The 24,130-nt window shown below is 39.7% G+C and overlaps 1 long non-coding RNA gene across 1 annotated transcript; it reads right to left on the reverse strand.

Moving 5' to 3' along the window:
- Nucleotides 1-12,774: 12,774 nt before the first annotated feature.
- Nucleotides 12,775-14,393, reverse strand: LOC122178504. Its single transcript, XR_006178355.1, has 3 exons — nucleotides 14,325-14,393; nucleotides 13,729-13,815; nucleotides 12,775-12,952 (listed from the first exon to the last, which is right to left on the reverse strand). It is a non-coding gene; the product is annotated as an uncharacterized LOC122178504 (long non-coding RNA).
- Between the last annotated feature and the right edge of the window lie 9,737 nt (nucleotides 14,394-24,130).

Raw genomic sequence — 24,130 nt, forward strand, 5'->3', positions numbered from 1 at the left:
AAGCCAGGAGAGGAGGCATTTGGGAATTTATTGATACAATTTTCCTAGTCAGAAAACATCAATTTGTCCAGAAACCAAAACAAAATATTTTTTTTTCCAGAATATATATATCTGTTTGCCATTGAGATGAAAGCCACAATTTTGAAACCAAACTGTGAGACAAGGATGCTGGTTCTTGCCCAGCTCTAGCCGTTTTAGCATCAGACACCCAGCTACACAGGCATTGAAGCACCACTTCTGACTCTCACCCTGCTGTGGTCAGAAAGGGCACAAGTATCTGTGTTGGGAAACTGAAGCTGCGTCTTGAGCCCCTCTGGTGTGGCACAGATAAGCTGAGGGTGTTTATTCTTGCAAAGTTAAAGAATCTACTGGCAAGTTCACAGGTCCATATAATGGCCTAGGCTGGAAGGGCTTCAAGGATTATCACTTTCCAACCTCTCTATAAGCAGGGTTGCCAGCTGCTAGATCAAATACTGTATCAGACTGCCCAGGGCCCCATCCAACCTGGCCTTGAACATCTTCAGGGACTGGGCATCCAAACCCTCTCTGGGCAGCCTGTTCCAGCAGCTCACTGCTCTCTCAGCTTCTCCCAACCTCTAATCTAAATCTCCCTTTATTTAGTCTAAAATTATTCCCCCTTGTCCTATCACTACGCTTGTAAAAAGTTGTTTTCCCTCATGTTTAGAAACTCCCTTTAAATACTGGAAGACCACAATGAGGTCTCTCCACAGCTTTCAGTTAAAGTCAAAGCAAAAAAAAATAAAAAAAATAATAATAATCATGAACCCATAACTGCTTTCAGTACTGATTCCTTTTTCTTTAAGAGCTTGAATGGCACAAAGGAAGGAAAGTTACATACTGCTGCGGGTAACAAAGCAGGCAGGAAATATGGCTTAGCAGTCAAAAGAACACACACGATAAAGCTCACCCAAGTTCACACACAAGAACAATATTTATCTCCTCTTCCCACCACTATTAGAAAAATACTGAGTCCAACTGAGCGTCTCTGTGAGCAAAGTGCTCAGATAGAAAGGGATTACAAAAAGTAAGCCAGGAAATAAAAAACAACCAACATTAGAAACACCAGAGATGTGTGGGAAGAAGCCACGCTGAGGACAGTAACAGACGAGAAAGGTGAGATGAAGTAGCTCCAGCTTCTGAGTCACTTCTTCCCTCAACTCCATTCCTCTTGCTGACCAAGTCAGCAGCTCATAACCCCAGCCTCCCCTACCCACTTTCCAGATGTTTCATTCACACACACCTTTCTCTTTTCTTCCGCTTTTGAAAGGGTTGTCTATAAACACCAATGCAGATCTCTTATATATTCCACAAAATGCACTGTAAGGCATTTCTCTGTCATAACATCTAGAAGAGACTGCAAAGGTACTGATATGCCACTAAGCCAGGCTGATGCACAGCCTAAATACTGATAGGCATATTCACAGTGTTTTCCTATGTTCCCTCATCTCCTGGTGAGCCTCAAGGAGGCTGTCTTTTTGCTCTCTGTTTATACAACACAGAGTTTCTTATCTGTGGCTAGGGTTCCTTGATCCTATCATCATACAAATAACAACAGGTAATGATTCAAAAGAAAAGCCAAGCAAAACATGAGGTTGAGTTGTTTGAATTGCTTTCATGCAATTGAAGTTGCAGTGTTGGGGGAAAAAAAATCATTATTCGATAGCAGCAGAAGTGATTGAATCATGTGTAGTTTTTCGTTGTTTTGTTTTTAAGTGTTGTGCTGTTCCAAGGTTTTTCTCTACAATCATTGTCAGTTCTAATTCTCTAAATAGGCAAAAATCTCAGTGGAAATCCTGGCTCCACTAAAACCAAGTGCCAAATTTCCATTGGCTTCCATGGGCCTGGAATTCACCCGGTCACAACCTAGAGGAAGAATATTTGTAGTAGCAAACCAAATAAATATACCCATGTTTTTCTATGAAAAATCATATTGAGACCTTTTTTTTCCTGGCACAACTAGCCAAGACTTGCACACAGTGATATAATATGAGATACGGCAGTACTTAAAACAGGAAATGACTGTGGACACATTGTCAGGGCCGCGCTATGCTATCCCAATGGCTGAAGCAGAGAAAACTCCTAAGAACTTTAAATGCTCTGGGAAATAAAATAAAGTGAAATAAAAAACAAATCCAGAAATAAAATAGAATGCACAATGAAAATACCGCAGTTGAAATTGCTGTGAAATTGAGATGAAACAAAGAGATAGCAGACTGTATTGAAAGAGAAATAGCATTGCATGGTGATTGCTGATAAGGTGCCTGATGCTGCCCTGTGCAAGAGAGAGAAATCATCCTGAGAGAGCTTTCCAAGGAATACAGTAGCAACACAGCTGAGTACCTTAGGGGACAACAGCCCTCCAAATACACATCCTGATATAGACGGGATGGAACTACTTTGTTACACATCCAAAGAGTGACTTTCCTATTCAGTAGAATTAACATTAACTGATGCATGCATATATGTACTCAACAGATCATGAGGAACTGAAAATGGCTTTCATGCTTTATTAACAACACATGTGCTGTCTAAATAGGGATAATTCATCCTTAAAAACTAGGATACCTATGCAGAAGTAATGGAAGGACATAAGGACATAAAAGATGTTTTCTGCATCAGATATCAGTGACACTTTCAAACATTTAATAATTTTGCTCTGGGAACAATAACACATTGCAATAAGCCAGAGCACTACACAGCAGAGGGTGCAGTTATTTGGTGAAATGCTGAAACAATCTGTGTGCAATGACTTGGTGTCTGAATGTGACTAGAGGCACCCTACAACAGACACGGCAGTTCTGTATTTTTGGGGAGGTGACTGAACACTCTTTTCTGCAAATAGATCATTTCACTAAAACATTTCTCTCATTCATTTATTTTTTTTTTCCCCAATTAGGAAGTCAGTATCTTTTTCCCCTAACTGAAAATACAGACTTTTTGCATTAGTTCTGGAATCATACAGACTAAAGCAGGCTTTCAGGTGAATAATTTAATAATAAAATTTAAGAGAATTACTTCTGTGACAGCAAATTAAAAGGTAATGGTGAATTCCCATGATCATTTAATGTCATTAATGGAACACAAGTTATGTGTCTTTGGAACATGATCTGCAATACATTTTCCACGATATAAGGTGGTTTCTTAATGCAAGCATTAGAACATCATCAGAATCAAGGATTTCATCAAAAGCTTAACTGGCAAATCCCCAAACTGCATAAAAACTGTTGATCATTTACAGTATATCAGCCATGTTTTGCTTGTAACACGTTTCTTCACAGCAGTGCAGATTGCACAATTCAAAACTACGCTCACTCCAACACAGTGCACAATCAATTTCCATTTTTAGTATTTCCTTACTTGTTCTCGATGAGGATCTAGTAAGTATTTCCCACATCTTCTACATTTCAAGATTTTGTGTGTGTGTGTGTGTGTGTTTGATGTGTATTTTACATGAACATCCAGCAGAGGGTTTTGCTGACAAGAACATGGTCTCTGAGCACGCAGATGTATGTTACAAGTAGGTGCAGACTTGTCCTGTGAGGGAAGCAAATAGAACACAAGTGCTCTCCACTCACCTACCACAACTGACAACAGACCTGCTCATATATGGGCAGAAGGATGTCTTTGTTAGCAGAACTCTGTTGCAAATCAGTATCTTCTCACTGCAGTTCTGCTCCATGTCTCAGTCTCTAGCACATACATTTAGATCGTTACTGCTGTTTGAACCCACCCCCTCTCACAGACCCCACCTCTCTGGACGGTTTAAGAAGATGGCTGGGCCTCAGAACAACTTTCACATTACAGATTAACACGTTATCCATTTTAGGCCAGTTTTCTATAGTTTTAATAATATTTTTAATGTACATTTTCCTAGGATTCTCTATTTCTTCTCTCCTTAACTAGACCGAAGAGGAGGAAGATAAACAATCCAAATGTGTCCAGTTTTAAATATTAATATTAGGAAAAATAATAAAAAATGAAATAATGAAATAATGGCTTTTTATTTTCTTTTTAACTTCGGGCCAGTTTTTCTTACTTCAGACCAGGGTTGTATGGCAAACTTATCTGGCATCCTGGTAACAACAAAGTTGTGAAGTGATACAATCAATGATAAAGATAGTTCTGCAAACATTTCTATGATACAGAAGCAGTTTTATCTGGAAATTGTGTTATACCTCCCTTCAGTTTAGCAAAGGAAAGAGGAGCAAAAATAAGTGACACAAAGATTGCGCTTTGCTTCTATATACTAGGTCATACCAGCAAGAAAAGCTTCTCTGGCAACGAACTTCTCAGGGCTATTTCAGTCCAGGCTGAAAGCTGACCTTAGACAGCAAATATAATATCTTTATATTAAAGGCACCAGTTACTTATTTTCAACCTAAAAAATGTAATACTACACATTAACTATAGTGCTTGCAGTGGGAGGAGGGCTGTAGTCAAGAAGTAATTCCACACAGAAGTTATAAGCAAATGCTCCTATCTTTCATATTACTGTTCCACAATGCATATAATGGGAGGTTAATTCATCATCAAAGGCAACAAAGCTGAACTGAGCTCTCACATCAATGATCTGCACTATATTCATTGAGCACGCAACACCAGTACAGCTCTTACTGAAATGAGAAAAGATGAAAGAATACATCTGAACTGCAAGACCAAACCAACAGAAGCAGGAGTGAGCTAATTCTGGAAGAATAAACCTCACGATATTGACATACTTTGGCACTTTGTGCATTTGGTATAAAATTGGCACCGTTCTTTTGCACAAGGAAGTTATTTGAGGAACCATGCCAGTTATGTGGTAGGAACAGGACATATGTCAAAACAGCTTTGTTGGAGCAAACAATGCACATTGTGCAAGTGTGTAAAGGCAGATGTGACTTTTCAAGTCTAGAAAGCAAAACAAAGGAGCACACAATGGTGAGTACAACGGTTAGAAACCAGATATCTCATAGGCAACAACTTTTATTTTGGTTGAGGGAAAGAGAAGTTTGAATGGCCCCACCACACAACATCATGGACACTCACGTACAGAAATAAACTATTTCAGCGAGCAGAATAGAAAACAGAAGTGAACTGTGAGCAAGCAGGGACAGTAGAATTCAAAAGCCCCATAGTCTGAAACTATCATAGTCTGACATCGGAAAAAAACATTCTGTGAGAAGAACAAACTTGCAAAAGTTTCTTCTCAGTTTGCTTAGGTTTTTTCACCCTCTGTTTAGATAGTTTCTTTACCTTTATTATTTCTTAAGGAAGAAAGAAAGCATATCCCTGGCAATTGATATTCTTTTTGCAAGATAAATAGATGAGTAAAGCTGTTTCCTTGGGCAACCCTAACCATCCTTGATAGGGGCCTTCTTAGATACTGTTCACTATTTATAACAGAGGCAAATTCGTAAGTGACAAGAAAATACATTAGCATTCCTTTCATTGAAGTGCCCCAGCCCCGTGTACACCATCACAAGGGTTACAGTCATCACACTATTTTAGCTTACATACTGGGTTTTTAAGCTTACACCTCAGCATAAGTTCAGAAGAAAGTTGTAAGATACAGCAATGCAGAACCCCTTCCTCACAACAAGAGCAGCATCAGAATAGGTCCAGCAAAGTTCAACCGTGTACAAAGTCTGTGTTATGAAGAATAAGAGAAATTATCTTAAACTAACACACCGTTATTGAACTGAGCTCAGGAAGTGTGTTAAAAATATACGAGAAAACCGATCGCTGTATTTAAATACAGTGAATCATTTTCAACAGTGACTATGCCATGGCTGTATAGACAGATTACAACAAAACAGTACATGAATCTCAAACACAAAAGATAATGAGGAAAAAAAAAAAAATAAAGTCAGAGAACTGCTGACCAAACAGTGCTTTGAGAACATTTTTCAATATCAGATAAAATAATAATAAGCAGGTTAACAATATATGAAGAGAAGATAGTTAATGTTTTAGAAGCATCAATATTATATTAAGGCACAGATTAGATAACAGCTTGTATGCAATTGGTTTGTTAGCAAACCCTGGTTTGCTCTTAGCATCATCACCTGCAAGTCATGGCAATGGGAGCACAAGACCTTGTAAAGAACCTAGCTACCCAACTATTTTATTGCTGTGCACCAAACAGTAACTGTCATCTCTGTTTGGTTATTTTTGTCTTTTTCTTTTCTCTACTGGATAAAAATGCCACGCAACATGTCTAAGACATTGCTTTAAAATGGTGTCTTTTACACAACCTTTTTTTATTTTGGGGGAGGGGGTGGTGGAAATCTTTTGAGTTTAGGAATCAGAATTACCTGATATTACATTTTAATTTTTAATCAGGTTCAAGGTCATTACTTGCAGAACACTTGCAGAAGGGAAAGTACAAGGAAAGTGAAACACTAGGGAAGACCTCCTATTCAGGTATGTTGAATGGGAATCCTGTAGCTAGTACAAATGAATGTCAAAGCCTCTCCTTCACAGACAAGAAGAGAGAAATAAGAGATGATCATTTTACAAAAAAGAGGGAAAAAATATTCCAAATCCCTCACTTTCTCCCTCTTTCTACAGACTACAGAAATACACATGTCAATGTGTCATCTTGTTAATATTGCTGTTGGTGTGTACACAAACACATCTGTCTTCTTTATTTATTCAGTCATCAAAATTCTAAGTCTACAAGCTAGTCATAATTATGCCTTCCAAATAGGCAGGCACCTGCCATTTACTGTACCTTTTTCAATTACATCTAATTGAAGACTTGAGTTCAAATAGAGGAAGAAAGACAAGAGTTCTTCAAACCGTCTAAACACTTTCTGCTGAATAGGAAGAAAAAAAGTAGTCTCCTACCTCAGCTCAAAATAAGCCCTCCAACATGACTGGCATTATAAAGGACTGGGATACGAGACACCCTTCCTTCCTCTAAGCACCCCACACCATACAGATGCTTTCTGCATGGTTGATGGCTCACAGCCAGAAGAAAAGTCCCCTAGCCTTCCCAGTCACAGCTGAAGCTAAGCTATGAGTGCATATCCTGGGTATAAGAACTTGTCCTGGCTGCTCCAGTAATTTCATTTTTTGAAAAGCAAGGATGGAGGGCAGCAAGTTAGAAATTGCAAAAAAAAAGTTTACCAGTGATCTTAGAGATGAGACGACTGATCATAGATTATCTTCTCAGAGTACAGCTGTAAAATCCTTGACGACAGCAACCTAATAGGCATTGAGCTAGAATAACCTTCTAGGAACTGAAGAAGATAGAATAAGCCCAGCTGGTTCCACTTATATAAGTGATGTAATTAGATCTAAAAGAGAAGCTGATTTTAGCCTGTGTGAGCTGCATTAAGTCTGTTTCTGAAAGCATTTTTGAGAAGGTGCTTCTGGTACTTGTGTATGTGCACGTGTGTCTTGGGATTTTCCCTTTCCTCAGGCAGTATTGGAGAAGTTTATATCAAAAGGCAGTTGGAGGATATCATCTGGGGACAACAAGACAAGTTAGAGAAGTTCTTTCTTGTGCCAAGTGATGTACTGGGAGAAGCTGACTGCAATGGTCTGTCCCCCAGAATCGTAGGAAACAAGCAAACAAGAGCTCATTTATTTTTAGCAAATTAGACTTACTCTAAAAACAAAATAGCCAAATGGAAAGTATCCAATAACCATCAAGGGAAGATCCACTGTTAGGCTGTAGAACACAGAAGAAAACCAGAATAGATGAAAATACAATAAATCATCATCATGTTAGTGATACAACCAAAAAAGTGCATCAGCATAATACTTCATCCTCTTATAATCAAAGCTAAGATTATATTTTTAATCTGTGTTAGTGACATTACTAAACCATCATTTCCTAGCGACATTACCAGCTTCCTACACACAGAGGAAACCTATAGTGTTTATAAGTTTGATTTTAAGATAATGGATGATGAGTTCCATTTAACCATTGAGAAGCTTTTTTCTACACAAAATCTTAGCTTGAGGAATAAAATGTAAATGCTAAAATGGTGCTATCCTGGTTGTTTGAAAGCCTAAAGGATTTAATGCTTTTGACGAAAAGTCAAGGTTAGCAATCTTTCGCCATTTGTAATGGCATCTGGAGAATGCAAACAGCTGTATCAAAGGCAGAAGAATGTGAGATTCCCTTTTCCTGCCTTTGCACATTTTACGTTTTCTCCAGGGAAATGTGAGCTCATCACCAAGGCCAAGGTGATTCCTTCAGATTTCCCTAAACAGAACTGCCTAAACAATTTTATGGATACTTCCTCATCAGGGACCATGCAGCCCTACTAATACCAGCCTTTAGATTGCTAAGCTATGTATATCTACTCCATTTATATCCTGTTTCAAGGGGTTAAAAGCTACAGCAGAGGACAATTCATTTTGTTCCCTAGTCAGATTCCACAGAATAAGATATATTTGTCGGGTCACAAGAGCATAACAGAACAAGAAGATATACTCTGTGGGTTGTAATAAATGAATACTCTTTATGTGATCATGTTTCCTCTCTCGTAATAAATAAAGACAACAAGATGAGCTTGATTTGTCAGTTTTTCTTATGGTCATCTCTACCTTTTTTCTTTTTTTGGTAGTGCTGTATATTTCTGATGCTTATTTTTCCTATGATCTCAATATTCCATTAGTACTTTCAGTCAGTTCCTGAGCAGATGACACTGCCTGGATACATGTTGACAGTGATAAAGAGTGCCAGATCTGATGATACAAAACATGCAGAACTTCAGGTATGCAAAGAATCACGCTGAATTCCTTGGGATTACTTGCATGCTTAACCAGAAGCAGGTGTGGTAATCTTTGCAAGACCAAGGTCTTACTTTTAAAATAAAATAGTAGGTCAAATTCATTTCAGAGATCACTCCACTGGCCAAATAAATGCAGAACTGATGAACTTAATGCAGTGACTTAAAAGATTCAGTTGGCTTACAGTCTTCTCTGTCTGTTCTTTCTTCCACTTTAGCAATGAACGAATTTCCCAGCAAACACCTGGGATATTTCACTGAATGTTTCAGAATTTATTTGAAGGTGTACGGGAATACAATATGCACACAATATGCAGTCACATTATTCTTTCATTTACTTTGGTAGCATCATCTCCACTTTCTGTTGCAGTTTATAAGCCTGGCATTAAAAATAAAGCACTCCATTCACTTTTCTTTCACTGACATGAGCAAAAAGTCTCATTGTTTGACAGCATGGATTAGCTGGGTTCATGATGGCCTCTGATTCAGAGGGAGATTGAGAAACAACACTCAAGTCTTTCTCCACCTAAGCACTGAGCACTAATTCAGTTTAAGATTTGGAGAGAGAAGCAAAGCAAGACAAGCCCAATTGTACTTAGGAAAATGACAAGTGATCCAGGGGAGGAAAGTGTCACACACAAAATGGCACATCACTAGCCTGCTGGAAGGGAAACATGAACTTACTGAGGCAGGTTAGGGGCTTTGTCCATGTAATCCTCTCATAGCACTGAGGACAGATTTCAGAATACTAAACAAAGCAAATTCTTATATTTGCAACGAGGAGCACTCAGTGTAAATTATTTCTTAGGACAAACTCTGACTCTTATTAGAGCTTGTTTCATCCATGCACAACAAAGGTAGCACCTAACAGCACACACTGGTAAGAAAAACAAGAACTCCCTTTATATCTTTTTTATTACATTAAACACACTGCTACCTACCACACCATATCCTAAATTAGCATTCCCTCCTTTGCTATTCCTTTTATTTCACAGTCACTGTTATTTATGGTCTATGTAGTTCCTCGTTCACTGCTTCAGAAAATGAAGATAAAGAACAACGTTTGTCGTTTGCCTTCTGTGCTGTTGTTTTTTTTTTTTTCCCACTGCTTATTCCCAAGAGGGCTCCCCTGTTTGTTCTTTTTATACATATGTGATGGATAGCTCCAATTTTCTTCTTCAACGTAACACAATTAACAGGGCTTTCTAAAAACACTGAATAGTCTCTCTGACTTTCTAAGTAGAGAAGCAGTGAGTGAGATTACTTTTACTACAGTGCAAACAGAATAAATAAAAAGTAGGCAGGGTAGATTGAACTTTAGTCTCCAAAGCATGGTTTTAAACCCAGAAGTGAACAAGGCCCTTTCACACATACAAAGGGGTGAAAGGAAAGCGGGGTCTATTTCTCACTGCAATATGATGGGTTCTGGGAGCTGCCCCCAAGCTCAGTGAGACTCCTCATGATGAAGGCTGCCCTCAGACAGAGATGGGGAGAGCTGCTTCTCCTAGGCAGGAAGGCCTGTTGGCACAGGCAGCCTGAACTTGTCCCTTCCTAATGAAACTAGACACAAGTCCATCCTAAAAGAAAGCTATGGCAGGGTAACCCCATTGCAGGCACTGGGTGAATTGCTCTGACTAGCAAGCATGGGTAGTATTTTAAATTTAAGTTACCTAAAATAGCTACGTCCACCTATTTGATGCTGCTCAGGAACACTGTGTTGGCTCCACAGCATTGTGCTGTGTTGACATAATCTTAATTTTCCCTTGCTAGAATGATTGCCTCTTCCCTCTCCTCACCCTTTTACCCTGTCCTCACATTGCTTCAGATTTAATTTGTTTCCTGAGCATTGGTTTCAAGGGTTGCATGAATCAGGGTGACACGAACTTTGCCAACCCACTGTTGACATTCCAAGTGTGGCGCAATAGCAAGAGACAAGATTGCAGATATTCAATAAAACAAAAAGGCAGGTTTGTTTTTTCTAGAAAAGTTTCATTTGTTCTGGCAGGTGTGTCTGATACCTTTTGCATAATGATAAACCCACACACATTCTTCATGCAAATAGTGACCCAACAGTTGCTCTTAGTTGCTTCAAGTAAGTGCATGTAACAACCTGCACTTACATATACACACATGTTTACAAAGCATTCATACAGTGCAAAGTAAACAAAGCCCATTGTGCTGAGGGAGGGACGCAAAGCACTGCTGAAACAGAGGTGCTATACCATGGCCATCATGGTCCAAATCAACTAAAACTGTCCAAATTCTTCAGAAATACAGGCGTACTCCAATAAGGCTTATCATTCTTCTAGCATTTAGTACCAGATAATTTTTTCTATCATGTGCATTATGTGAAATACCTCACTTATCTCAACTATTCCTGTTCCACAAAGGCTGTGGGAGCTACTGTAGATGTAAACATGAACAGTTGTGAGTTCCTCTCACTTGAGGAACGAGTGTTAATAACGTCCAGTGTGACTGCTTAGGCACACAAATTTGGACCGTTCTGAGCGCTGAGACTAGCCCTCATTTGCTACATGTGCTCCATACAACTGCCTTGCCAACTCAGGCTTGGCCAGTAAAGAGCTTCTCACGTCCTTTGTCACATCCTCTGCTAGCTTTCTCCTTTAAATCCTGCAGTACCGAGCCTTGAAGGTCTGCAGAATATTCCTTATGCCAGGCCTCACTGTTAATTAGATCAGATAATTACTAAGAGCTTCATTTTTGTTGTTAGAGTTTTCACTTCACAACTGATCCTAATCTTGATAGTTTTTGAGTAGAAACAACAAATAAGACTGTTCATCAATGCGATTGTTTTGGTAAACATGTACCTTGTTGATGACTCTTCAAGTTGTACTTCAAAATGAAAAATAAAGAAGTATTTCTATGTATGTGGTAATATCTGCACATATCTAAATCTACTTTCTTAATCCAGAATTATAATTTTAACATGCAATTCTGCTACACCAAAGGTACATTCATACAATTAGCTGAACTTTCTGTCAACAGCAAGCAGGTCTAATTAGCTCTGTTTAATATACAGACAACTGCAGTACCTGACAATGAGCTTGGGGGGACTGATTTATAACAGATGAGAAGAAGATATGGCTCTGCTTTTCTGTTGTATTTGCTGGCATGAACACTCTCCGGTGTCTGCACTGAGCAACAAATAGTTTAACTTCACCCTTTTGATCCTGCACCAAAAAGGACTAGCACTGTAGTCACTTAAGGACCAAATTAATAATTCACTTTTCAGACCCAGTGGCTCACCTGTGTATTTTAAATGCTTTCTGGTCAGCCAAATGCACGGCTCTTAGCCACGTAACCCAGCTGCAGAAGCAGTTCACATTTCCACGCTTGACTTTGCACTGAAATATCCTAAGAGCACCCAAACACTAAAAACATAATTGTGGAAGCCAGTGACCTTGTACAGGGACATGGTGCCTGAGCATCCAGCCTGGCAGCAGCCACCCTCCTCCTCTCTGGCAGTGCTCATTTATTCACTCATCATTTCAACGTGAGCAGCACAGTAGCTTCTGTGGCAATGAAAAGCCAGTTAGAGTCTGATCACCACTGAGAACGCTCAGTCTACTCAAATAGCTACAGTTTAAGTCATACCTAAAGTTGCTTTATGCTGCAAGGGGCCAGTGTAAGCATGGGCAACAGGATGTAAAGGGAGTATTTTAGGAGCTTGTAAAAGTAAGCGTGTTTAAAAATCCTTTGGGATGTGGTGCTCAGGAACGTGATTTAGCAGATGGAGTTAGGGCAGTACGGTCAGATTGCGGTTGGACTTGATGATCTTTAATGTCTTTTCCAACCTGAGTAATTCTATGATTCTAAATGAAAGGCAGGAATGTTCCCCACTGGGACTGAGATACTGTCCCTTGGGAGTTTTACTGTGAATTCAGTGGAGTCAGGATTTCGTCTTGTCATACATTTAATATTCTAAAAGAAGCAAAGCTACACAGACTTTGATAACCAGATGATTGTGACTGTGGCTCATACAGAGAGGTCCTGTGAAACATACCGCTACCACTGTAAGACAGTAAATGTTCCCTGCCTGTTTGGGTGTAACAGCTGCAACATACTGTAAGAAGTCGACCAAATAAAGCCAAAAATCCAGATAGGTTTCTGATGCTTTCTAGGAGACACTTTGATCTTCGCATCTTCTAATGTGTCCAATACATGATGAGTTTTGTCCTTCCCTGTAAATTCATTCATTTGATATTATGTTTTATTTTAGAAAAAGCACTAGAATCTGTTTCAACATGACGAAGAAAATACCTAATAATTGTCATCAAGCTTATCTGATTGGCATTTTAGCTTGAGTTCCTACTAATAAAAAACTATTTGAGACTTTAACAGAAATGTAAATGTTGAAGTTTCACAGGTCATTGAGTTTTATAATATTGAGTCATTGGCCTATTATGCATTGATCAAGCAAATAGCAAACGGTGTGACTTGCCAAAGAGCATTACACAAATATTGACTAGGAATTCATGACAGTCGGCTACTCTCCAAAGGCTGCAAAAGTTAACAGGAAATTTTTACCTGGGGCAACTGCAAGCCTCTGCCATAAGACAGACAGCTACAGTGGTTCCTTTTTGTAACCACCTTTTCTAAGCCAGGCAATCTTACAGTAAACAGATACACACTTGAAGAAAATGCTTCTATTCATGTTGATTTCCTCGCTTATCTCTCAGTCATCTCATAATTCCAGCAATCTCTATTGCTCTCCTTAATTAATCATATAAATTAAACAAGCAGAAATGCAAATATATGCAGTGTACTGCTCCATTCTTAAATTTGATTTGTATGAAATGTAATGTGTTTTATCTTGAACAAAGAACACTAAATTACAAGCTTCTAGCATGGCTATTCCCAGTCTTACTTCTCCATCAAAGGCAGGAGTTTGATCCCAGTGTTCATTAGCAGAGGGAAGCATTTCAGTTCAGAAAGGAGAAAAAGGCACTGTACTCACTGAGCCCTTCCCAGAGCACCTCCTGGAGCAAAGTCTGGTTTGAAAACATCCAAATATCTTCTTCACAGAACCACAGAATATCCCAAGCTGGAAAAGAACCACAAAGATCATCAAGTCCAGCTCCTGGCTCCACAAGGGAACATCCAAAATCCAAACCCTACATCTGAGAGCGCTGTCCAAACACTCCTTGAACTCTGACACTCAGGGCTGTGCCCGCTGCCCTGTGCAGCCCATTCCATGCCCACCGCCCTCTGGTGCAGACCCTTTCCCTGACCCCAGCTGCCCTCCCCTGATGCAGCTCCATGCCGTTCCCTCGGGCCCCGTCGCTGTCACACAGAGCAGAGCTCAGTGCTCCCTGTGAGGAGCTGCAGCCACCATCAGGCTTCCCCTCAAATCCTCTGCTCAGGGCTGAGCAAACTGAGGGCCCACAGCTGCTCCTCATACTCCTTGTCATCCAGACCCTTCCGTATCTTAGAAGCCCTCCTTTGGGCATAATAGTTCTATGTCTTTCTTATATGAAACCTATCAAACCTACACCCAGCGCTCCAGGTGATGCCACACAGTGCAGAGCACAGCAGGACAATCCCTTCTCTCACCTGATCAACAGTGCTGGGCCTGATGCACCCCAGGCTAGGGCTTCCACAGAACACAGAGCACTGCTGAGAAGATCCTATCTTAAATCTGACCTTTCCCTAGGACACAGGGCTCACTATGGGCATTTCAGACCCCGCTCCACAGTCAGAGGTAGGAGCATGCACCACTTTTCTCAAAGCACAGCTGGAGGAGGTTATCCCTAGTTTATCCACCTGGCTCAGAACCAGAGGCCTCACCCACATCCACAGGGGAACTGGCTTCATTTCCCCCTCACCACAAAAGAATTCAAATCAATTCTCTTGAAGAGACTACAAGGCAGCTTGGGATTAATAACATCCATTCCTGAGGAAGCAGTTCCACACTATTTGGAATAATCAGATATTTTCTTAGCCAGGGAGAATGTATAGACTCTTAGATATTCAGCTGGAAGGAGAAAACAGAGTGTCAGTCCTTGTTCTGCTGCCTATTTCACACTTCTGTGCTGTACGTTTAATAAAACAGGAACTGACATCAGTGCCTTCCATCCCAGGTGAGCGGTTAACACAAGATCTCAGAATCACACTCAATCTCCTTTTTCCTTTTTCATCTAACGGATGCTGAACTAGTCCCTGAAAATCAGCCCAATTTCTTCAGGAGAACATTAGGTCAAGTCATGCCTCTGTCAGGATGAGATGCATGGCACATTAGGTTGTTGACTCACTCAGCTTTCAGCAAGCTGGCATAGAAACCAGTGGCAGCCATGACAGGATAATGTCGTCTGCACAGGCTGGTAACTGAGCTCAGGTTTCTTGTGAGACTGAGAGGGGGCAGCCTGGACATGCTGCAGACAGGCTTGCTGCCCTTCCTAGCCACTGCTACACCATTGGGTGAACACAAAGAGCACCTCCATGGTCAGCTGTGTTGATAATCCTAAGAGGCTTTCAATCACCAGCTAACAGACAAGACGAAGTCATACAAAAGCAAGTAATAGAAAATTTATTAGTAATCTGGATTTCAAGAGATTTGCATTTGCATCATTATTTTTCAGTTTTCCTTAAAGATCCAAGCCACAGACCAGAATGGGATTCTATTCTGCATCTGGTTTAGGTGCAGAAGTATCTCAGAAACAGCTGAGTACACCCAGAAAGAAACCTTACCATAGCCCTGAACGTGGATCCTGCTCTGAGGATATGGACACTCACTTCCACCATCTGTGTTCTGGTAGCACACAACATTCAACACTTCACTCATCCCTAAAATTCTTTAAAAAATACATAAAGCTGCTTTTGAAACTCTACCATTTTTGGCTTGCAGTGCTTTCCAGCAGATAGAACTTAAGCACTGCTGATCTTTGAGTAGCAGTGATTTGAAGACAGCTGAAATAGAACTGCTGCACCTTGCCAAGAACATTTCTCTTGACACAAGCTCATGATGGATAGATCAATAGCTTCTTGAATCCTCATATCCTTTTCAAATTACTACTCCTGATATATACCTGAGTAGGCCATCTTATCTGATAACTTAAACAAGCAACCTGTCTACACTTTAATTGTTATTGAGGATTAATGTTGTTTATAAAATGAAATCAATACAATCTCTATTGCTTATTAACAGAAACATTCTGGGCTCTGCTTTGTTTGCTTTGCTTTTCAATTAGTTTCTATTATTTTCCCTATTAGCTTTTAACAAATAGCTGTAGAAATAAACTTAATGGTTGTGAAACTGTTATCAGAGTCAACAAAGCTCCTTAATGGAAAGTCTTGTATATTTAAATGTAAAAAAAATCCACTGTTTAATCATTTGACATCATGAGATAAGTTTATTACTATACATCTGTTCTGTGCTGGACCTAGACTTTTTTTCTAAGCTGAGCAATTAAGAGTTCTTAAGAGTTCTCAAAAGTTCAGGTGTCAGAACAGTTAAGCTCTTCATTACATGTAAGATGAATAAACTAGACAGTCTCTTAAAAAATAGCAAAAACTGAAAGTGGGCAGAAAACAATGAGATTGCCAGGCACCTAATAAATATTGTCCTATTACACTGTAAAAGTGTTCTCAGCACTGTGCAGCCATTAAGCATCTGAAATATCTCCCAGGCATTATCCATGCTTCCTCTGTCATCCCGATTCACATCAGTCACATCGACTGCTGCAACTGCAAGGGTTTGTTCATTCCTAGCAGAACAGAAGAGAAGCAAGATAGGCTAAAGTTCCTTGGCTCCAGATACACTCTTCATACTAAAGTATGAATCATAGAATCATTAAGTTTGGAAAAGACCAATAAGATCATCTAGCCAAACCATCAACCAACCACCATCGTGTCAGGTAAATCATGTCCTTCAGTGCCACATCCAAATGACTCTTGAACACCTCCAGAGATGGTGACCTCCTTAGATCCAGAGGGAGAATAGATGATAGTGAAGGCCAATGGCTATATGGCAGGGGAGAACAAATCTGAAGATGCAGAAAAGCAATAACCTTGGCAACAAATCTCAGTATATACGTGTGGTATATGGCAGCGCTCCATTCTCCAGCTAGTATTGAGAGAGTACAAATCTGCTTTCTCAGTCTTTTTCTTTGTTGCTGCGCTTCAAATAAAGTCAACTTTGCTTTCGTGTTATTCACCATGTAGAAGGAACAGTGTGTGACTGAGATTGCAATGGAAACTTTCTATCTATGGAAATACAGCTCTACCAACCTTGCTGAAAGTGCTGCATCTTTTTTTGTGTCATGTCTTTACCCATAACAGCCAGAGACACCTGCAGATCTAACTCTCTTGGCATGCTCTTTGTGCAGTCTTGGTAATTTAGCTGGACTTTGTCATCAAGCAAGCATATTTCCACCAGTTAGAGAGCTGAGTTGTTGCGCAGTGTCTGCTGCCACTCAAACTGCAGGCACTAAAAACAGTGGAATGATACCTGCATCCCTGTGCAAAATGAGCCTGACTTGGAAGCACAACCTTGCCCCTTCCTTCACTGACATAAGTAGAGAACTGGTTTAAGTACAAGACGCTGTTGAATAGGCCCAGTAAATAGATACATTTTTGGAAGCAAGTGTATAATTCCTACACACATGGGGAGGACGGTCCAGGCCCTTTGCCATTTTGCTCCTTGCCGTGTATTCTGAACTGCACATAAGTAAATAGGTCTGAAAGCCACTGGACACAGGCTAGCTATTGGAGCCCGTCTCCAGACGGCTCTGCACTCCCTTGGTTTGAAATAATTCTGTTTGCAAGTGAAAGAAATATTCTTAGCCTTCAAGCAGCGCTGACGCATTCCAAGGTGGGGCGAGGCAAAAGGTTATGAAACTTGCTCAGGTGTCATTTATTTCATGAAAGTTTGCTGGTTATTATAATCAAATGTCAATTGTCTGTAATTGCTGTATGCAATGGAAAATCCCTACTTATTACATGTTCTGCCACTAGCTGTTAAAGTACGCTAACCCTCAACAATGAAGCAATATTTTTAAAATAGTTTTGACATGTAAGCAGGCTCAGGAGTATAATTAATGTATGTTTATTTTGATTTATTTTTTTCTTATGGTTTTCCCTGTAAGGAAACCACCCTATATTTCAGAAGGGTTCAATGCAGAATGAAAGATTTCTTCCAACCCATTTTAATTCATTCTAGTTATCTAATTACTAATTAATAACACATTCTGCTTTGATGGCTTTTGTCTTATCTTAGCATTACAAGCATGGATGAATCTTGCAGTAATCTCACAAGACATGACTGCATTGGTGGCTTACCTAGTAAGGATCAGATCGTGGAGGACAACTGGAAGTCACCTCAAATGCAGTTATGAAACAATATTCTCTGATAGCAAGCTGGCAGTAGAGCTGCAAAATAAGGTGCAAACTGTTGTAATCCAGAGCAATTATTATTCTGTGATTCTATTTAGGGACACGGTTTAGTGGGCATAGTGGCAATGGATTGATGGTTGGACTTGATGATCTCAGAGGTCTTTTCCAACCTTAACAGTTCTATGATTCTTTGATTCTATGATATGATTCTATGAACACAGAAGTAAGATTTGGTACAAGAACTTGGACTGAGTAGGTGTTGGGCTGGGTGTAGCAGAGAACATAAATTCATTTTAATCTTTTTGTGTTTTTATCTTTTCTAATAAATGAAATGAATTAATGGATTAGCTATAGACATAATAACTGAATTATTGGGGGAGGAGGGACCAGAGGTGGGGTGGCAGTGCTTAAACTGATGGAGAAAAGCATTAGAAATTTTCCATTAGCCAACATTTTCTTAGTTTAACAGTCTGTTGGAAAAAAAAAAAAAAAAAAAAAAAAAAGCATAAGGACAGCTTACATTCTGGAGCTGAGGGTAAAGAAATTCAGATCAGAATCCAATGCCAGGGTCAGTTTACACATGGATGCTATAGACTTGCTGTCACTTGCAGCTTGAAGTTGCAGCTGGCTTTCTGAAAAGGTGCTGGGGTTCAAATAGTTGCTCTGGGCTTGATGCAGAAATTGCACTGTGCAGCTCCATGGCTTGTTCTATGCATATGGGAAAACATGATTCATATCTAGCCTTAAAATCTTTGGCTCTGAGGAAAGAAAAGACATTAACAGTGTTCCAATAGTCAAGCAATCAGAGTAGTTTACAATGAGGTGTACTTGAAAAATTAAGAGGGGAGAGGAAAGAGCCAAAGGATTTCATTAGCATGCCAAGTTGGTCTAATGTTCCTCATCAGTGTCTGCGTTGTGTTTGTCTTATATTTTCATTAGAGCTGGCCCACTGTAGGTGAAGATATTTGTAAAAATGTGCAAAATTTCTCTCCGCTTGTACCTGAGTAATTCTTACATTGAAAACTATCCCTACTCATTTTAACTGGTAAGCAGAAGATAAATACCAAGATTATATGCAGGTACATACAAAAGCTGAATAAGGTTGACCTGTAATTGTCACTCCAATGATCCCTTTAGCACTTTTAAATATATGCATTTTGTTTCTTCACAATGAGAAATGATGTGAATATGAGACTGAGTGGGAATTCATGTTTATATGTGTATACACAATGAAAAACAGAAATTGTGGAGCAAACCCAAATAAAGGCACACTTGAAAAATTGTATGCAAGTATGCAACTATGTAAAAAATATAATTATGCATGCTGGTCATTTTAAAAAGCCACTTATTTTGCAAAATGACCAAATTCTGATTATTTTAATTATTAGCACAAGAGGAATTTAAATTATGTGTATTGGTACAGTGACACACTTCTTTATATTTACTTCCAGAACTGTGCAGACAATATTCCTAGAGTTGACATTTTCATAACTTGAGCTGTGATGAATTTATCTGCTGTGCTACAGTTATGCTCTTGAGCATCTGCATCTATTCACTCTTTTGGACTCCTGTGACTTCATTTCAAACAACCTTGACCTTCATTAAATGACTTGGTTAAGGCTGATTTAGAGAGACCGCTTTATTCTTATTAACACACACGCCTGTAGGAAAATTGGAGAAGTGGTATGCAAAAACAGTATTCAATTTAGTAGAGACAAGAAAAAAGTACTATGGTTTTGGCACAAATATACAAGTCTACTGTCATAGGATGCAGAACAATTGGTTAACAGTTCTTCAAAAAAGGATTGTGGAGTTATAATAAACTGTAGGCTGAACTTGAAATAACAGTGCTCCAATTCTGAGGAAGACTAACCACAGATAGAAATTTTCAGAGAGAAGACATTTCAGGAAAGCTTATAATAATATATTGTGTACACAGAACATGAAAGCGGCTGAAGTTCTAAACCCAGTTTGCAAACAGCAGATCATTTCCAGAGGCTACAGTTAATAAGTACTGCAAATGGATATGAATAACCTGAGCATTCAATAGAATATACACCAAAGTATGATGAGTTGAGAAAGAGGCACCATGTGGCTGTAAATGTATGGCATGCTACCAACTTACAGGCAAAATGGTCCCAGTAGGAACAGTTGTGTTGGCTTGCAAAGAAGTATAAAGATCTGACCGTGGTTGGCATCTCTGTGGGGCAGACCCCATCCTGTGATCATTTGTTCCATCTACACAAGCACCAAGTGCTCACTGCAGTGCATAATGCTGGGAGGAGAGTCACAACAACTGCAGGAAACACGAGGAGCAGAAAATATCATTCAGGTGTTTAGAGAGGAAACAAGAAAGGCAAATGTGTATTTTATGAGCTTATTCTCTTATCACTGGTTATATATTTTAATTCTTTTTTGTATTATGTGGATGGGTGTATATGATACAACTCTCTACAGAAAAAAAGCCCAAAGAAGCCAACAGACTTAGAAAGTTTGGCCCATGTTTAGGCTGACAACTGAAGTTTCACACACTCTCTGTGGATCCAACTTTGCCCAAACAATGCTGTCACTTTTGTTTTATTTGCGTGCAATTTCTATCCGAATTTCGTAAAGAAGCAAAGAGTAAAATTGGATGCCACAGTGCACACTTGTAGACAACAGGATCAGACACCTTCAGTTAGAATCCATTTCTTTGAAACAGCAGAAATGCCTGCTAATAGTTAACCAAACAAATTGCATAAAATGCCAGTATGCATAATTAAAAGCACTAATGAATGCTTGGCAAAATAGTGGTCATTTCTCACAAAAAGTTATAAATAGAAGGAATATTGAAAAAAGCCTGGCTGAAGGGTGTTTTCTAATGCCCCCTTTTTTTTTTTTTAAATGAAGCTTTATTTATTTATTTAAAACAGTAGGATAAAAGATTCACTTTGCAAAGCTGATTTAAACTTCACCACAGGTCACACACACAAAGTGAAGGATTTTTTTGCCTCTCAGATCAGTTTATATGAATATTTCTTTGCCGTAACTCTGGAAATGATCTGGCAATACCTGGGAGCCAAAGCACCCTGCAGCAGGAATGGAAACAGCAATATCCTCTCCCAGCAGACCTGAGGACTGCCTGGTGAGATGCCAGCTTTCTGGTGGAAAGTACCCACATTTTTTTCTGGAGCTGTTCCTCCAGCCCATTCTCTCTTCCTGCCCTCTGGCTCAGCAACCCACCTTCTCCCCTGTCCTCCCTCACCACACCACCTGCGTCAATGCTGCTCCAGGGAGAGCAATTTTGGCTGAGCTCAGAAGGCTCAGAATTGAGCGATTTAATTCCACCCTGCAAAGAGCCCTGTAAAAGAAGCGTGGCTTCTTTCTGCAGCCTACTCTCACACACAACTGGATTCTAACAGAGCGAGGATACAACTCATGAATTGGCAGTGGAAATAATTTGGATATTATGCATATCGTTGGAACTGGTCTGGAAGGAGCATTGAAAGAGGTAAGATGCAGAGAAGAACACAAACACAGCGAAGCTACAAAGAAGCTGAAAGGAAAATTACAACCATCAACAATAAAAGAGAGCTTGAAGTGAGAGAAGGCAACTACACGTGCATTCACAAAAAGATGTGACTTTGAGGAAAATTTATAAGAACAACCAAACAAAAACAGCCCAGCACAGTTTTATGGTGGGACTGCTGGCAAATGACTTCATGGAACAGACAGCAAACAGTCTGGGCACAAGAGCGTCACTTGAGGATTTTATCTAGAAATTGCTGCCTGGGAAAGAATAAGGACAAACTGGGAAAGGAAAAGTTAAAAGGTACTAACGTGATCTGGGTCTGCCTGACTCACGATTGAAGCAACTGAATACAAAATCTAATACCAGGACCTGCCAAGCTCCAAACTCAGCCAAAGTACGTACAAACATACACTTATTTTCAAGTTTTTCTCTGATCTTGCTAGGACTTATCATATAGTCAAGGTCAAACATGCATTGCTGTGCTGGGAAAGGGCCTGAACGACCAAGAAAGGACAAGGACATTTTTAGGAGAATATATATGAGACCATTACTGTAACTGAACAAATTCTTTCCACCTCCTGGATTTCTTTTCCAATGCCTCCAGCTAAATTGAAAGCAGAAAGCAAATAAATTTTCATTGACTCTTTCAGCACATTATAATTAGAGCCCATTTCATCATGTTAAACATCCAAATAAATGATGACTTATATGCAGCATCATCAAGAACACTGAACTGACAATATATAGCAATCCACATGCATTTTACTTATAGTTTACATTGTGCATATTCACGTGACCAGAACCGCAGCTGTGACCAAGGAGTCCAGGCTGCCATCCCAGCACCTAACAGCACCCACTGCCTGGGTCAGTGTGCTTCCCACAGCTGTCACTCATTCATGATCTCACAGTTCTGCACCAAGTAAGTCCCATATAGACCTCTGAGTCCTGAAAAAAGAATCACAATAATTTCTCCTTAACTCTTCTTTTTGTAACTTCTATTTGCTGCTCTAATAATATTTGTTTAGTAAGCTGTTAAAGGCACACTATTTCCAGTTTGCTGACACAATGTACAATTTACAGATACCAAGACCACAGCTAATAACATACCCCAACATCTAAGTCCCTCTGTTTCACATGTTATTAAAATAAACTTGGACAGACAAATCCTTGCTGCCTTTGTGCAGAGAATTCTTATTGTATAAAAATAGCACAGTGATGCAATTACTGGCTTAATGGACTATTTATATATGATGTGATCCTGTGAAGGGGTTGTGCAACAAGTTCCTTCTGATTACTTTGAAATTTTTCACAAAAAAACCCAAAACAAACAAACAAACAAAAAACTGCTGCAGGATGTTTGCTATCCTGGATTTTCACTCTTACATTCCTCTATCATACAGTAGGTACAATACTATATGAGCAGAGAAGTGCAGAGATTAGGGCAACAGTTAAGAAAAGTGAAAGGAGGAATTCAGTGGCCATTACAGACCTGTAAGTCTGACCAATGTTGTATGCAAACACGTGGAAGCAGACAGAAAATAGCATAAAATGTAGCTTGAGTTGATTAAAAAGGGGAAGCAAAAGATAGACTGCCAATCTTCCTCTAAAAATTGATTATTTTCTTCCTGAAATGTGGCAGGTTTGTGTCAAGTCCTCTAAGGCAACTGATGCAGTAACATATAGGAAGTTTAATTTTTTAAACTAGAGATATAGGGATTAGCAGAAGATATAAGGCAGGAAAGGAGCTGGTAAAAATGGGAAGTAGCGGCATACAATGCTAAATTCATAGAAACATGGAATCATAGAATCACTAAGGTTGGGAAAGAGCATTAAGATCATCCAGTCCAACTGTCAACTCATCCCCACCATGCCCACTAACCATGTCCCCCACGGCCACATCTACACATTTCTTGAACACCTCCAGTAACAGTGACTCCACCATCGCCCTGGGCAGCCTGTGCCACTGCCTCACTCTCTGAGAATAATTGTTTCCTAATATCCAACCTGAACATCTAATGGGACAACTTAAGGCCGCTACCTCTTATTCTATCTCTGTCACCTGGGAGAAGAGGCTGACTCCCAGTTTGTTACAACCTCTTTTTAATTCCTTTCAGTTTCAAAATGGAGAGGGATCATCAACCTAAAGGAAATTTGAGAATATATAAAGTGAAATAGATGTATGTAATTTACAGGGAGAAAACTAGGCAGCCTTGAAGGCTAGAATAGAAGTAGGAGAGCAGTATTTAGTAGCACAAAACAGAAGAATTTCCTTTTGGCAGCTAACAACAGATATTTCAGCTGTAAAAGCAGCCAGCTGGAAGGGAATAAAAAAAGACAAATTTACTTGACCCTGCACCTATGCTGTGAGACAGGAGATCACCATGCAGCACCCCTTAGCTGTGGTTTTCCGTCACCCACTTCTTACTTCTGGCCTATCAACCTGGATTTCTGCTCTGAAGAAATGAGTGAAGAGCACTGCAGGGGTGAAAGCACACACGTCTGTGTGTCCTTGCACATA

This window comes from Lagopus leucura, unplaced genomic scaffold (assembly GCF_019238085.1).
Source record: "Lagopus leucura isolate 7727_CA_CO unplaced genomic scaffold, USGS_WTPT01 Super-Scaffold_100002, whole genome shotgun sequence".
Taxonomy (NCBI): Eukaryota; Metazoa; Chordata; class Aves; order Galliformes; family Phasianidae; genus Lagopus; species Lagopus leucura.